Raw genomic sequence first — 16,586 nt, 5'->3', positions numbered from 1 at the left:
CATCTTTATATTGTACGATGCCAGTTTTTAAATATGAGAGCATTTATTTTGTATGCTGAATCACTGAAATTACACAATTTGTATTTCAGACCTTGTACATCCATATGTATTTGTTTCTCTTCAGTACAGTGGAAAGCATTTCACAAAACTAACTCAACTGTTTCTCTTTCACTTTTTGATACACTCACATTCTACCAACAATTACTCATCAGTAAGGAACGATTGAAACGAAAAAGAACTAAGAGTTATTCTGTTTTTCCCCCCTTTCTTTCTAAGTTATCATTTCCAGTGTAAGTGGTTGACTAACACAGAGTAGCAACAATAAGAATATATATCGTAGGGGTCTCTGGTCATGATGTTTCTTAGAACGCTATCGCCTCCTTTCTGCGTTTGAAGTAAGTTCTGGTTGGAATAGAAAATGAAGTGTCTTGGGGCTGTCAGAGCATGCTGATCTCACTCAATCAAAGATGCAACATGCTTATTTTGTACTTCTTCTGCATCTCCCTGAACTTTCACATATGGTGGATCAGCTGGAATTCTATGTGTCAGATGAATGCTATAGGCAAAGACAGCAGCTAGGGGTGGTGGTGGTATGGGCTGAGTATCTCCTCTGCTCACACACGTGCTCCACTGTCCTACTGGACTTCACTTACAAAAACACAGGTTCAAAGATAAAATCATTTGGAATTTCAAGACAATGAGAGCAGAATATTATACAAGTCTGGTGTGTGTGGGATGGCTTCTGAGCATAGGGACCTGTGGACAGGTCGCATGCCCACAAAGCTGGCCCGGGGCTATTATTTAACTCTGGACCTTTGCACATACGATTCTCGGTTCTCGATGCTTGGAATATTCTCCCTCAAGCCTCCACTTTCCCTGCTAACTCCTACTTATCCCTCAGGCCCTGGTGTAGACCCCAGTTTTTCTGGAAAGCTTCTCGTGAGCTTCCTCTACTAGGTTCTGTGCTCTTCCTCTGTGACGCTATAGCATTCTTTGCCTTTATCATTCTATTGCAATCAACTGTATTGTATTAAAATGCTATGTGTCCTCACTTAGATGAAACCTTCCTGATGAAGGAACTTTGTCTCATTCATGGCTGTGTCTCAAACAACTAGCCTACCTCCTAACACATACTAGATGCTGAATGACTATTCTTAAGTATATAAATGAATAAATTAAGGAATTCTTCTTTGTCCTAATTTAATGATGTCATAGGGGCTATTGAGATGTGCAAGTTTTCTGCCTTTAGAGTAAATGTTTTCAGACAACTGTGCTTCTGATTTTTATGCTTCTTCTCATGATATCAATCTGCTGACTGCTATTCCTGTGGAATTTAGTGTGTCATCCTTTCTCCTGCTTCTAACCTGTTGAGGGCTTAAGAATGTAGATCTTACACTTGCTAGAGTTTTGCATAAGAGTAAGTGGATCCAGAGAAGAGAAGGAGCCTCTTCTCTGAGAAAGTGCATAAGCTATAGCAGACGATCGATGATATATGGATATTGGCTGCTCGGTCACTTTTTTGTTTATTTCCTAGTTCTTAGCTATGTGTGGAGTATGTGATGTATTACTCTGTCCTGAATTGCTGTTTTCAATTCTGCTGTTCATGTTTAGCCCAGCCTGGAAAAGTGTCACTACAGGTTGAACCTGTCATTCCCTCTGCTGTATGACACTAACTTCCACAAGGAACAGCAGACAACAGTTTGACATCATGGGGAGAAACATAAAAATCAGAAGCCCGCTCGTCTGAAAACAGTAAGGTGCTCTGTCAAAAGCCAGGGCATTAAACCCAGCCTGCCGCGTTCTGACACTTACAGTCACCTAGTCACGTGCCTGCTGTAATCCCAGAGAGGCCTGGCAAATATGAGCCTGCTGGCCTGTGAACCATATACAAGTTACGTTTTACTGAGATAAACCCAAAAGATACACTTCACGCAAACAACACCAGTGGACATCAGGGACAGTCAGTGAGTCTTTCTAGTCAGGGTTAATATCAAAAACATTTCATGATAGGGGCTTCTCTGGTGGTGCAGTGGTTGACAGTCTGCCTGCCAATGCAGGGGACACGGGTTCGTGCCCCGGTCCGGGAAGATCCCACATGCCGCGGAGCGGCTGGGCCCGTGAGCCATGGCCGCTGAGCCTGCGCATCCGGAGCCTGCGCTCCGCAACGGGAGAGGCCACAACAGAGAGAGGCCCGCGTATAGCAAAAAACAAACAAACAAACAAAAACAACAAAAAAACCCATTTCATGATAGAAAAGGCACAGGCAACAGCCCATCAAGGCGTCTTCTAGATGTACTGTGCCAATTGTGAATTCTTCAGTTTTTAAGTTTTGAAGTGATGGGAGGGGGACCAGAGGAAAGGGCTAGGGCAACGGCTACTTATGAAAAGACGCTATCAGCTCTGCTTTTAGTTACCTCAGTGAGAAAACTACCAGATTCACAGCAGCAAGGATTGTACAGAGTATGCACAAGGGATGGGAGAGAAGGGCAGGGCCAGGGGTCTTGCTGGCCATCCCAGAATTGTGCCTACCCCACCGCTAGACTTGTTTTGAGGATGTGCTGAGTCATGAGTATAAAGTACTTGGCACAGTGCCTGAAACAAATGTTATCTATTGTTATTTTATTAAGTTACTAATTTCTTTGAGCCTTAATTGTCTCATCTGTGAAATGGAGATAAAAATAACACAGATATTATAAGAATTAAATGTAATAATGTAGGTGAATGTACTTTTTAAAGAGTAAAGAGTTTGGAAATTTTGTAAAGAGTTTGCATAACTGTAAAGAGTTATGCAAATTTAATTATATTAATCTTCATGCAGGGAGGAGGATGAGTGGAGGTGGAGACACAGGCCTTCAAGGACTTTTAGGGGAACTGATATTTCTAGACAATATGAGTTTAACTTGCACTGAGTGGGTCCAGGTTAGGCAGAAGGGATGGGGGGAAGGGTTAGACATGCCTCAGCTCACCTTTGAACCTACTGGGTGCCATGTACTAAACTTCAAAAGAGGGATTCTTGTACCCGGAGTCAAAGGGATGAGAATTAAAATTTATTTAGGGATGACTCAGTGCCAGGTATTATGTTAATAATAATCATAACAATTATTATAGTAATAATAATAGTATCAAAAATAAAGATAACTTATATTGAGTGCTTTGTAGCAGATATTTCATATATATCATGTATTATAATTTTCTCAAAATCCTTCTGGAGAAACAGAGAACCTCACTTTGTTGTAGAGGAAACTAAGACTAAGATGGTTGTAGAATCTAGGTCTGTTTTCCTTTTCATTTGTTTCTGTATTTAGTGCTTCTTATCCTCAGCACACAGCCAGACAGCAAACCCAGCCTCAAAAGTTCACAAAGCTTTTGTTTTTTTGTTTTTGTTTACTAAAATCTAGAAGTTGCAAACAAGCCAATTCACCCTGAATTCAGTCACGTTGCTAGTACATATCTCTTTCTCTACACAATGTTTCCATTTAACTTCAATAGGACAGGAGCTTCCTACAAGTGCTTCCTCACCACTAAAAACTTGATAAGTTTATTTATTTACTGGCATTAATAGGAGTCAAAAATTTTTTCAAAAAACTAATAGGAATCACCAAAGATAGTCATACATTGAGACACAAGCAATAAGCAATACAAATTACAGCTCTCCTCAGTCAAAGAGGATCAGCTTATAAGTACTGGCAACGTGAATTCCATTTAAATAGACTGCTAGCTATGATAGCAAGAAAAGAATAGCGCTGGCATGAGCAATCATGCCCAGCAAGACCTGAATGCTGCCTGCCACTTTCTTGTGCTCCCTGAAAATTTTAGATAAGAGAGATCTGGACAATTTTTTTTTTTCAATAGTGGGTCTTTGGTAAACAGTTTGGAATTATGAACAGGCTGTATTCATTAATTTCCACTCAGTCTCATTTTAGGGAAACGTTTTTTGTTTATTTTTATTTATAAAATAGTTCTTTTTAGGATAATACATTTTGAATGAAGTAGATGAATTAGATGCCATCCAGTATGTATGCATGTTCTCTTTTCTAAAAGTGACCTGAGTGGCCCAGCCTCAATTTCTTTGTGATAGTATCTCAGTGGTGATGACAGATTGATGTTTTTCAGCATCATTCCCTTTTTAGCTTATGGTCACCATCAGCATGCTTGTGCAAGATACTCGGCTGGCAATGCGGTCCATGTGATGATAAAAGGTCAGAGACGTAGAAAAGTATAGCTGGAAAACATTTTAGATATTATCTGTTCAGGGTTTCTCAAACTGTATTAAAGCACGGGACTCCTATAGAGGCAAATTCTTTGGGCTTTCAGTGTTGACTTAAACTGTATTATGGTAATAGTTAAATACATACATTTATAAAACCAAGGCAAGGACTAATTATCAATTTAGTGTGACATGCTATTTTGCTAAAACAAAATTTATAACATTGAATTTAATAAAAAATATAAAAATGTTTGGGTTTTATATGTCAGCTGTGGATTGGATTCTTTTGATCTTCAACATAGTGGATCATCATTGGGGTCCTTGTTATTATTGATATTGATTTTGCCTTTTAGAAAATGAATTCAGGAAATTCCCTGGTGATCCAGTGGTTAGGACTCACGCTTTCACTGCTGGGGGCCTGGGTTCAATCCCTGGTCAGGGAACTAAGATCCTGCAAGCCACAAGGCACGGCCAAAAAAAAAACCGAAAGAATTCATATGAAAGCACCAATCTATTGAATAGACCTGTAAATTTATGGTATATTCCAATATCGGAGATTTAGAAAGTTTCTTTCAACCAAAAAAATTCTCTGAGTTTTGGTTGCTGCATTTATCCTAATGATTGATACATGTAAGCAATATGTTTGTTGGCAAAGTGCATTTGACTCTGACTGCCATGATATTATTTCTTCTTTGTTGTTGTTTGTTTGTTTTTAGTTCAGTGTGTTCAATCTGCTTTGTGATACTTGAACTCTAGCACCTCTATTCTCTATTCAGACCACTCTAAACACTTCATTTCCCAGTGCCACTGGGGTACCATGTAACTTACCTTGGTATAAACTGAATCATTTATCTATTACTTTTATATCTATTTTATTCTCATTAGCCTGTGGCAAGGAACACATCATTCTGCTTTACTACATTGTTTTTATAATATTAAATCAATTTCAATTTAGTAAGTAAATTAAGGAAATAAAGTCTTATTTTATAAAAATGTCTTTAAATTGTAAAGGAGAAAAATATTTTTATCTACCAATGGTAAACAAAAGCAAATGTAGTCATTTTCATGTTAGAATACGCCAACAGAATGGTGGTCACACTTGTTATCCAACATATGCGTAAGATAAATACCATGATTACAGGTGACCCTTGGGCATCACAGGATGGTAAGGGCAAACACAAATGCAAGTATTAAATTATAGGGCAGTCTTGGTAATGAGATAGTTATCCAGATAACTCAAAATATACTTTTTAAAAATCATCATCACTAAAACTGAAAGACAATGTTAACTTTCTCATAGTGAAATGGAGCAGGACCCTATGGCCCTTCCCCCCACTCCACCATGTCCTCCGCCTGCCTTTTGTCTGTAGAAAAATTTTAGCCAAAGAATATGTTTAATCAGAGAAGTGAGAAAATGCAGAAGCAAAGAAAAGCAGTCAAACAGGACAAAATAATAATACTTCAGTCATTAAGCAAAGTCAAGGATCTTTGGTTCCTCCTCAAGGGCTATAGAGAATATTCTGAGCCGTGTCCTGTGAGCTGTCTTGTAGATACTGAAACCCCACCAGGTGGAAGAACTATTGATACATGATGACCAGCCTGTAGCTGTGACATAAGCTGCCACAATTCTGAGAACTGGCCTCAAAGAAATGGTAACGGACCCTGGCATTGAAGATTAACTGTACTTAAAACAAGATGATGCGATCAGACCACCACATGATCAATTTCAAGATGACTGTCAAAGCCGACTGTGCTGTTTCTGCATGTAGCCCCTCCCTCCGCCGATAAAGGCTCTTGGCCACTGATTGTCAGTGGGGGGAAGTCAGCCTTTGGACAGGAGTCAAAGGAATTCAGCCTTTGGACAGCCCTCCCCGCTCCCCGCACAGCCCCGGTTGCTAGCATCCAAAATAAAGCAAACTTTCCTTTCCACCAACTTGCCTCTTTACTGGCTTTAGAGCGGCGAGCAGCCGGACCTCCACTTTCAGTAACAAAAGAACTTGTGTATTCCCTTGAGAATACATCTGTAAATTCCAGTTTGAGAAACATTGACTCAGTCTAGCCTATTTGCTGTAATTCTGGAAAATTGTCTGTTTCCATATGGAACGAGGAATATTAACCTTGGCTTGGTGTGTTAAACTTATCATTATTATCATTAGTTGTTTGAGAGACATTTTTAACAACACCTATCTGATACATTAGCTGAAAAACTGAGTAGAATAACATATCAATAGTTTATCCTGTTATTTATTTATTTATTTTTTTGGTGGTACGCGGGCCTCTCACTGCTGTGGCCTCTCCGTTGCAGAGCACAGGTTCCGGACGCGCAGGCTCAGCGGCCATGGCTCACGGGCCCAGCCGCTCCACGGCATGTGGGATCTTCCCGGACTGGGGCACGAACCCGTGTCCCCTACATCGGCAGGCGGACTCTCAACCACTGCGCCACCAGGGAAGCCCTAACCTGTTATTTTTAATGTCAAATTTCCTCCAAATATTCAAAGACATCCAGTGCCTGGATAACAGTAGCCTATAGTTTTAGTTACTTGATTCACAGAAAATCAAAGCAAATGATTCACAATTTATTTTTGTTTTTTTTTCTGCAGTACATGGGCCTCTCACTGCTGTGGCCTCTCCTGTTGCGGAGCACAGGCTCTGGACGCGCAGGCTCAGCGGCCATGGCTCACGGGCTCAGCCGCTCCGCGGCATGTGGGATTTTCCCGGACCGGGGCACGAACCCGTGTCCCCTGCATCGGCAGGCGGACTCTCAACCACTGCGCCACCAGGGAAGCCCTGATTCACAGTTTCATAAATGATATCTGTTTTTTCACCCTCAAGTATCATATTTCTTCATTTCCTTAAGGATAAAGGCACCACCTTGACTGTATTCCTCACCTTAGTCATTAGAATATTGTCTCCTCATACACACTTTACTATGTGAGTTTCAAGCTAACGTTTTGCATGTGAAATTTCATTCTGAGGTTTTTTTTCTAAGTGGGTGAGAATGTTTACTCTGAATTTTAGAAGTGTTTAAATCTGTAATCAAGGAACTGTATGTGAGGCAAGATTGGTGAAGCTTTGAGAATCTAACTTAATTCTCCCTTTTGCAAAAGGAGTACTGCAAGTCCTTCACAATGGCTTGAGGCATAAGATGCTTCAAGAGAATTCACAATTGTTTCTTTTTCATTTTTTAAACATCTTTATTGGAGTATAATTGCTTTACGACGGTGTGTTAGTTTCTGCTGTATAACAAAGTGAATCAGCTACATGCATAAGTATACCCCATATCCCCTCCCTCCTGTGTCTCCCTCCCACCCTACTTAGCCCACCCCTCTAGGTGGTCGCAAAGCACAGAGCTTATCCCCTGTGCTATGTGGCTGCTTCCCACTAGCTATCTGTTTTACATTTGGTAGTGTATATACGTCAATGTTACTCTCTCACTTCGTCCCAGCTTATCCTTCCCCCTTCCCTTGTCCTCATATCCATTCTCTATGCCTGTGTCTTTATTCCTGTCTGGCCCCTAGGTTCTTCAGAACCATTTTTTTTTTTTAGATTCCATATATATGTAATTACATATGGTATTTGTTTTTCTATTTCAGACTTACTTCACTCTGTATGATAGACTCTAGGTGCATCCACCTCACTACAAATAACTCAATTTCACTTCTTTTTATGGCTGAGTAATATTCCATTGTATATATGTGTCACATCTTCTTTATCCATTCACCTGTTGATGGACACATTGGTTGCTTCCATGTCCTGGCTATTGTAAATAGTGCTGAAACGAACATTGTAGTGCATGTCTCTTTTTGAATTATAGTTTTCTCAGGGTATATGCCCAGTAGTGGGATTGCTGGGTCATATGGTAGTTCTATTTTTAGTTTTTTAAGGAACCGCCATACTGTTTTCCATAGTGGCTGTATCAATTTACATTCCCACTAACAGTGCAAGAGGGTTCCCTTTTCTCCAACTCCCTCCAGCATTTATTGTTTGTAGATTTTTTGATGATGGCCACTCTGACCGGTGTGAGGTGATACCTCATTGTAGTTTTAATTCGCATTTCCTTAATGATTAGTCATGTTGAGCATATTTTCATGTGTTTGTTGGCAATCTGTATATCTTCTTTGGAGAAATGTCTATTTAAGTCTTCTGCCCATTTTTGGATTGGGTTGTTTGTTTTTTTGATATTGAGCTGCATGAGAGGCTTGTATATTTTGGAGATTAATCCTCTGTCGCTTCGTTTGCAAATATTTTCTCCCGTTGGTTGTCTTTTCATCTTGTTTATGGTTTCCTTTGCTGTGCAAAAGCTTTTAAGTTTCAATAGGTCCTATTTGTTTATTTTTGTTTTTATTTCCATTTCTCTAGGAGGTGGGTCAGAAAGGATCTTGCTGTGATTTATGTCGTAGAGTGTTCTGCCTATGTTTTACTCTAAGAGTTTGATAGTGTCTGGCCTTACATTTAGGTCTTTAATCCATTTTGAGTTTATTTTTGTGTATGGTGTTAGGGAGTGTTCTAATTTCATTCTTTTACATGTAGCTGTCCAGTTTTCCCAGCACCACTTATTGAAGAGGCTGTCTTTTCTCCATTGTATATTCTTGCCTCCTTTATCAAAGATAAGGTGACCATAGGTAAGTGGTTTTATCTCTGGGCTTTCTATCCTGTTCCACTGATCTGTTTTTGTGCCAGTACCATACTGTCTTGATTACTGTAGCTTTGTAGCATAGTATGAAGTCTGGGAGCCTTATTCCTCCAGCTCTGTTTTTCTTTCTCAAGATTGCTTTGGCTATTTGGGGTCTTTTGTGTTTCCATACAAATTGTGAAATTTTTTGTTCTAGTTCTGTGAAAAATGCCATTGGTAGTTTGATAGGGATTACACTGAATTGGTAGATTGCTTTGGGTAGTATAGACATTTTCACAATGTTGATTCTTCCAATCCAAGAACATGGTATATCTCTCCATCTGTTTGTATCATCTTTAATTTCTTTCATCAATATCTTACAGTTTTCTGCACACAGGTCTTTTGTCTCCTTTGGTAGGTTTTATGCCTAGGTATTTTACACTTTTTGTTGCAGTGGTAAATGGGAGTGTTTCCTTAATTCCTCTTTCAGATTTTTCATCATTAGTGCATAGGAATGCCAGAGATTTCTGTGCATTAATTTTGTGTTCTGCTACTCTACCAAATTCGTTGATTAGCTCTAGTAGTTCTCTGGTAACATCTTTAGGGTTCTCTATGTATAGTATCATGTCATCTGCAAACCGTGACAGGTTTACTTCTTCTTTTCCCATTTGGATGCCTTTTATTTCTTTTTCTTCTCTGATTGCTGTGGCTAAAACTTCCAAAACTAGGTTGAATAATAGTGGTGAGAGTGGGCAACCTTGTCTTGTTCCTGATCTTAGAGGAAATGGTTTCAGTTTTTCACCATTGAGGACGATGTTGGCTGTGGGTTTGTCATATATGGCCTTTATTATGTTGAGGAAAGTTCCCTCTATGCCTACTTTCTGGAGAGTTTTTATCATAAATGGGTATTGAATTTTGCCAACAGCTTTTTCTGCATCTACTGAGATTATCATACGGTTTTTAACTTTCAATTTGTTAATATGGTGTATCACATTGAATGATTTGCGTATACTGAAAAATCCTTGCATTCCTGGGATAAACCCCATTTGATCATGGTGTAGGACCCTTTTAATGTGCTGTTGGATTCTGTTCGCTTGCATTTTGTTGAGGATTTTTGCATCTATGTTCATCAGAGATATTGGGCTGTAGTTTTCTTTTTTTGTGACATCTTTGTCTGGTTTTGGTATCAGCGTGATGGTGGCCGTGTAGAATGTGTTTGGGAGTGTTCCTCCCTCTGCTATATTTTGGAAGAGTTTGAGAAGGATAGGTGTTATCTCTTCTCTAAATGTTTGATAGAATTCTCCGGTGAAGCCATCTGGTCCTGGGCTTTTGTTAATTGGAAGACTTTTAATCACAGTTTCAATTTCGTTACTTGTGATAGGTCTGTTCATATTTTCTATTTCTTCCTGGTTCAGTCTCGGAAGGTCATACCTTTTTAAGAATTTGTCCATTTCTTCCAGGTTTACCATTTTATTGGCATAGAGTTGCTTGTAGTAGTCTCTTAGGATGCTTTGTATTTCTGCAGTGTGTTGTAACTTCTCCTTTTTCATTTCTAATTTTATTGATTTAAGTCCTCTCCCTCTTTTTATTTATGAGTCTGGCTAAAGGTTTATCAATTTTGTTTATCTTCTCAAAGAACCAGCTTTTAGTTTTATTGATCTTTGGTATTGTTTTCTTCATTTCTTTTTCATTTATTTCTGATCTGATCTTTATGATTTCTTTCCTTTTGCTACCTTGGGTTTTTTTTGTTGTTGTTCTTCTTCTTTCTCTAATAGCTTTAGGTGTAAGGTTAGGTTGTTTATTTGAGATGTTTCTTGTTTCTTGAGGTAGGATTGTATTGCTATAAACTTTCCTCTTACAACTGCTTTTGCTGCATCCCATAGGTTTTGCTCATCGTGTTTTCATTGTTATTTACTTCTAGGTATTTTTTGATTTCCCCTTTGATTTCTTCAGTGATCTCTTGGTTATTAAGTTGCGTATTGTTTAGCCTCCATGTGTTTGTATTTTTTACAGTTTGTTTTCCTGTAATTGACATCTAGTCTCAAAGCATTGTGGTTGGAAAAGATACTTGATATGATTTCAATTTTCTTAAATTTACCAAGGCTTGATTTGTGACCCAAGATATGGTCTATCCTGGAGAATGTTCCATGAGCACTTGAGAAGAAAGTGTATTCTGTTCTTTTTGGATGGAATGTCCTATAAATATCAATTAAATCCATCTTGTTTAATGTGTCATTTAAAGCCTGTGTTTCCTTATTTATTTTCATTTTGGATGATCTGTCCATTGGTGAAAGTGGGGTGTTAAAGTTCTCTACTATTATTCTGTCACTGTCAATTTACCCTTTTATGGCTATTAGCATTTGCCTTATGTACTGAGGTGCTCCTTTGTTGGGTGTATAAATAATTACAATTGTTATATCTTCTTCTTGGATTGATCCTTTGATCATTATGTAGTTTCCTGCTTTGTCTCTGGTAATAGTCTTTATTTTAAAGTCTATTTTGTCTGATATGACAATTGCTACTTCAGCTTTCTTTTGATTCCCATTTGCATGGAATATCTTTTTCCATCCCCTCACTTTCAGTCTGTATGTGTCCCTAGGTCTGAAGTGGGTCTCTTGTAGACAGCATATATACGGGTCTTGTTTTTGTATCCATTCAGCCAGTTTGTGTCTTTTGGTTGGAGCATTTAATCCATTTACATTTAAGGTAATTATCAATATGTATGTTCCTATTACCATTTTCTTAATTGTTTGGGCTTGTTTTTGTAGGTCTTTTCCTTCTCTTGTGTTTCCTGCCTAGAGAAGTTCCTTTAGCATTTGGTGTAAAGCTGGTTTGTTGGTGAATTCTCTTAGCTTTTGTTTATCTGGAAAGGTTTTAATTTCTCCATTGAATCTGAATGAGATCCTGGCTGGGTAGAGTAATCTTGGCTGTAGGTTTTTCCCTTTCATCACTTTAAATATGTCCTGCCACTCCCTTCTGGCTTGCAGAGTTTCTGCTGAAAAATCAGCTGTTAACCTTATTGGGATTCCCTTGTATGTTATTTCTTGCTTTTCCCTTGCTGCTTTTAATATTTTTTCTTTGTATTTAATTTTTAATAGTTTGATTAATATGTGTCTTGGCATGTTTCAGTTTGGGTTTATCCTGTATGGGACTCTCTGTGCTTCTTGGACTTGACTGACTATTTTCTTTCCCATGTTAGGGAAGGTTTCAACTATAATATCTTCAAATATTTTCTCAGTCCTTTTCTTTTTCTCTTCTTCTTCTGGGACCCCTATAATTCAAATGTTGGTGCATTTAATGTTGTCCCAGAGGTCTCTGAGACTGTCCTCAATTCTTTTATCCTTTTTCTTTATTCTGCTCCCTGGCAGTTATTTCCACCATTTTACCTTCCAGCTCACTTATTCATTCTTCTGCCTCAGTTATTCTGGTATTGACTCCTTCTACAGTATTTTTAATTTCAATAATTGTGTTGTTCATCACTGTTTGTTTGCTCCTTAGTTCTTCTAGATCCTTGTTAAATGTTTCCTGTATTTTCTCCATTCTGTTTCCAAGATTTGGGATCATCTTTACTATCATTACGCTGAATTCTTTTTCAGGTAATTTGCCTATTTTATCTTCATTTATTTGGTCTTGTAGGTTTTTACCTTGCTCCTTCGTCTGTAACACATTTTTTGTTGTTTCATTGTTTTTTTTTTCTTTTTTTTGATGGGTGGTGCTGTATTCCTGTCTTGCTGGTTGTTTGGCCTGAGATGTCCAGCATTGGTGTTTGCAGGCAGTCGCATAGAGACAGGTCTTGGTGCTGAGATGAGGACCTCCAGGAGGCCTCACTCCAGTTGGTATTCCCTGGTGCCTGAGGTTCACTTTTAGTCCAATGGTTTGGATTCAGAACTCCCAACACAGGAGCCTGGGGATTACCTCCAGCCTGGGAACCAAGATCCCACAAGCTTTGTGGCACAGTGAAAAAAAAAATAAGAAAGAAAGAAAGAAAATAAGGAGCAGTACAATATCAAAGAATAAAAAACAAAATAATATTGGAAAGATAAAAAATAGGGGCTTCCCTGGTGGCTCAGTGGTTGAGAATCTGCCTGCTAATGCAGGGGACATGGGTTCGAGCCCTGGGCTGGGAAGATCCCACATGCCGCGGAGCAACTAGGCCCGTGAGCCACAACTACTGAGCCTGCACGTCTGGAGCCTGTGCTCCGCAAGAAGAGAGGCATGGTAGTGAGAGGCCCGTGCACCTCGATGAAGAGTGGACCCCGCTTGCCGCAACTAGAGAAAGCCCTCACACAGAAACGAAGACCCAACACAGCCAAAAAGAAAGAAAGAAAGAAAGATATATTAGGAACAATAAAACTATAATTGAAACAACTATAACCAGGTAAAATAAAACCACAACAGAAAAAAGATAAGAAAAAAAATGGTGGGGTGGGGGCAACAAGCCAAAAGGACAGAGCAAGGTATAAAGAATAAAATAAAATTAGAAAATTAAAAGATTAGGAAAAATAAAAATAGAAAACAATCAACAATAATGAATAAACAAGGTAAAACAGAACCCCAATCTAAAAGAGGAAAAAGGAAAAAAATAGGCTTGGCTATGGGGGAGGAGTTTAGGTGAGGGGTGGAACTTAGGCAGGGGCAGTGTTTAGGGTGGGGTGGGACCTAGGCAGGTCGGGGGGTGACGTTTGAGCATGGGGCAGGGCCTAGGCAGGGTGACGTTCAAGCATGGGCAGGGCCTCTGCTTAGGACCTGCATAGAAGGGGTGAGGCAGCACCTTGAAAGGAGGGCCTCTGGAGTGTGGAGTTCTGGAGTTTGGAGGTAACGCCCTGAGTGAGGGTGTGTGGGTGGCGTTTAGGCCCAGCACGTTGGAGGGGGTCTCCAAGTGTAGAGGTGTGACCCTGGGTGGGAGTGCAGGGGCGGGGCTTGGGCTCTGCGCAGCAGGAGGGAGGCTCCGAGGGCAGAGGATTAGGCCCGGGAGCCCAACAGGCTCCCCCATGCCTAAGTGGACAGGGAAAGCACTGGTCACGCTCCCTTCCCTTCCTTCGCGCCCCTCCCCATCGTGTCCCCCAGGGTCTCCCCCATTGCCGCTAGACCCCTAACCATGGGTGGGTCCCACTGGGTGTAGAAACTCCTCCCCTCCCCCAGGCACCCCTCAGGGGTGCCAGTCCCGGAGGTCCGGCCTTTACTTTTGCTCCCCCTTCCCTCCCTCCCACTCCCTCAGGACCCGCGCAGCTAGAGGGGGCCTAGGTGGGCAGAGGATCAGGCCTGGGATCTCAGCAGGTCCCCCAATTTCCCCCTTTGGGCGTGGGATCCCTTCCCCTCCCCCAGCTGTCCCTGAGGGGTGCCAGTCCTGTCCCACCTCCACTTCTCCTCCCCCCTCACTCCCCTCATGCCCCATGTCCTACCCGGTCACTGGAGGTTCCTCCCGTCCCCTTAGGTGTCCGTGGTCCCCCACCGGTGCGTGGTAGGTGCCCTCATTGTGAGGAGATGTGAATTCCATGTCCTCCTAGTCTGCCATCTTGACTCCACCCCCACAGTTGCTTCTTTATTCACCAAGTCCACTGAAGTGGAACTATGAATATTATCTCTTACAATATTTTCTTCTGCCTCTTTTTCTTTCATGTTTGATCTCTATCTAATATGCAATTCTCACATGAAGACACTTTTTACCAAAACCTTTTCTGTAAAAACACCAAATGGCGGATGATGCCGGTGCTGTGGGAGGGCCCAGAGGCCCCGGGGGCCCTGGAATGGGAGGCCGTGGTGGCTTCCACAGAGGCTTCGGCAGCGATGTCTGGGGCCAGGGCCAGCGTTGTGGTTGGGGCCGGGGCGGGGGCCGAGGCCACAGAGCTCACAGAGGCAAGGCCAAGGACAAGAAGTGACTCCCTGTCACCAAGCTAGGCCGCCTGGTCAAGGACATGAAGATCAAGTCCCTGGAGGAGATCTACCTCTTCTCTCTGCCCATCAAGGAATCTGAGATCATTGACATTGTCTTGGGGGCGTCCCTCAAGGATGAGGTTTTGAAGCTTATGTCTGTGCAAAAGCAGACATGTGCTGGCCAGCGGACCAGGTTCAAGGTATTTGTCACCATCAGGGATTACAACAGACATGTTGGTTTGGGTGTCAAGTGTTCTAAGGAGGTAGCCATTGCTATCAGTGGGGCCATCATTCTGGACAAGCTCTCCATCGTCCCTGTGTGGCAAGTATACTGGGGGAACAAGATTGGCAAGCCCCGTACCGTCCCTTGCAAGGTGACTGGCCACTGGCTCTATGCTGGTGTGCCTCATCCCTGCCCCCAGGGGCACTGGAATCATCTCAGCCCCTGTGCCCAAGAAGCTACTGATGATGGCTGGAATTGATAACTGCTACACCTCTGCCAGGGCCTGTGCTGCCATCCTGGGCAACTTTGCCAAGACCACTTTTGGTGCCATTTCCAAGACCTACAGTTATCTCACTCCTGATCTCTGGAAATAGACGGTGTTCACCAAGTCTCCGTATCAGGAATTCATCGACCATCCTGTAAAGACCCACACCAGAGTTTCCGTGCAGAGGACCCAGGCTCTAGCTGTAACCACCACTTAATTTTCTATGAGAAAAATAAAGTGAATGAAGCCAGTTTAAAAAAAAAATGGATTACATTGTTTCCCTGGGCTATTATTTCTCCTGCTACTTATTTTTTAAATATATAGATCAATTTTGAACACCAAGCTTTAAAGGACAGTTGGTTCTTTGATTAAATGGCATATAGTAGAGCCATCTGTTATAGGTGACATTTTTTTCCCCTTCACGGCCTAACTAGGAACCTTCAAATATTATTTAAGTTGGGGTTAGGACTCTGGAGTAGAATTATTGTTATTTCACTTTACCATTTAGTACAGCCATCAACTGAGATCTTGTAGGTACTACTGTAAAAGGATACTTTTTTCATTTAAGGAGACCATTGGTGGTCTTGACTTCTGTCATTCTGTGAGTATGTTGACTCAATGAGGGTATCCCTTGCTAGTTAGTGTTAGAATGAGAAATGCATACCTATTTATTCAACAAACACCTACTGAGAACCACAAAGTGTTCAATATGAGATGAAGATGCCTTTTATCTCTTGCTAATTGACAATGAAAAAAATTGAGATAAATAAAATAATCTCTTGCTAATTGACAATGAAAAAATAGATATAAACAAATAAAATTATAGTTGACAATCCAAGTGTAAATATAATGCCAATTTTAATAAATTTATCACTTCCTTTTTTAGATGCTATCCAAAAGTTTGTGCTATTTAAATTTTTAAACCTTCTTTTACGTCATCCACATGAAAAAGCTTCTCTTCTTGAGGTCAGCAATGACCTCCACATGTTGCTTACTTCACTGGGCAATTATACTGATACCTTCATCTTGTCTCATCAGCAGCATTTAGCAGAGTTGATCATCCCCTATTCTAGAAATACTTTCTTCATTTGGCTTACAAGATGCCACATTCTCCTGGTTTTCTTCCAACCTCACTAGCCATTTTTTCTCTGTTTTCTTTTGCTGGCTCCTCCTATCTTCATCTTTTCACTTTGGTAAAATCCTTGGGTTTCTTCTTTTCATTATCTCCTCATTGATAATGTTACCCAGGTACATACTTTCAAATACCAATCATACACTAACACCTCCTAATGTAGATCTCCAGTCTGGCTCTCTCTCCTGAATACCAATCTGGTGTATCCAACTCTGTCTCAGCTACTTGGAAGTCTAATAGCCATGTCAAAAATCAAACTCCTGATTCACTACC

At 40.8% G+C, this 16,586-nt stretch overlaps 1 pseudogene; it reads left to right on the top strand.

The window, feature by feature from the left end:
- Positions 1-14,449: 14,449 nt before the first annotated feature.
- On the top strand, positions 14,450-15,523 carry LOC111168604 (small ribosomal subunit protein uS5 pseudogene; annotated as a pseudogene).
- The last annotated feature ends 1,063 nt before the right edge of the window (positions 15,524-16,586 follow it).

This window comes from Delphinapterus leucas, chromosome 12, assembly GCF_059928025.1.
Source record: "Delphinapterus leucas isolate spDelLeu-1000000601 "Yukka" chromosome 12, BTC_Dleu_Yukka2, whole genome shotgun sequence".
Classification (NCBI taxonomy): Eukaryota; Metazoa; Chordata; class Mammalia; order Artiodactyla; family Monodontidae; genus Delphinapterus; species Delphinapterus leucas.
This window is presented reverse-complemented; position numbering and strand designations above follow the sequence as displayed.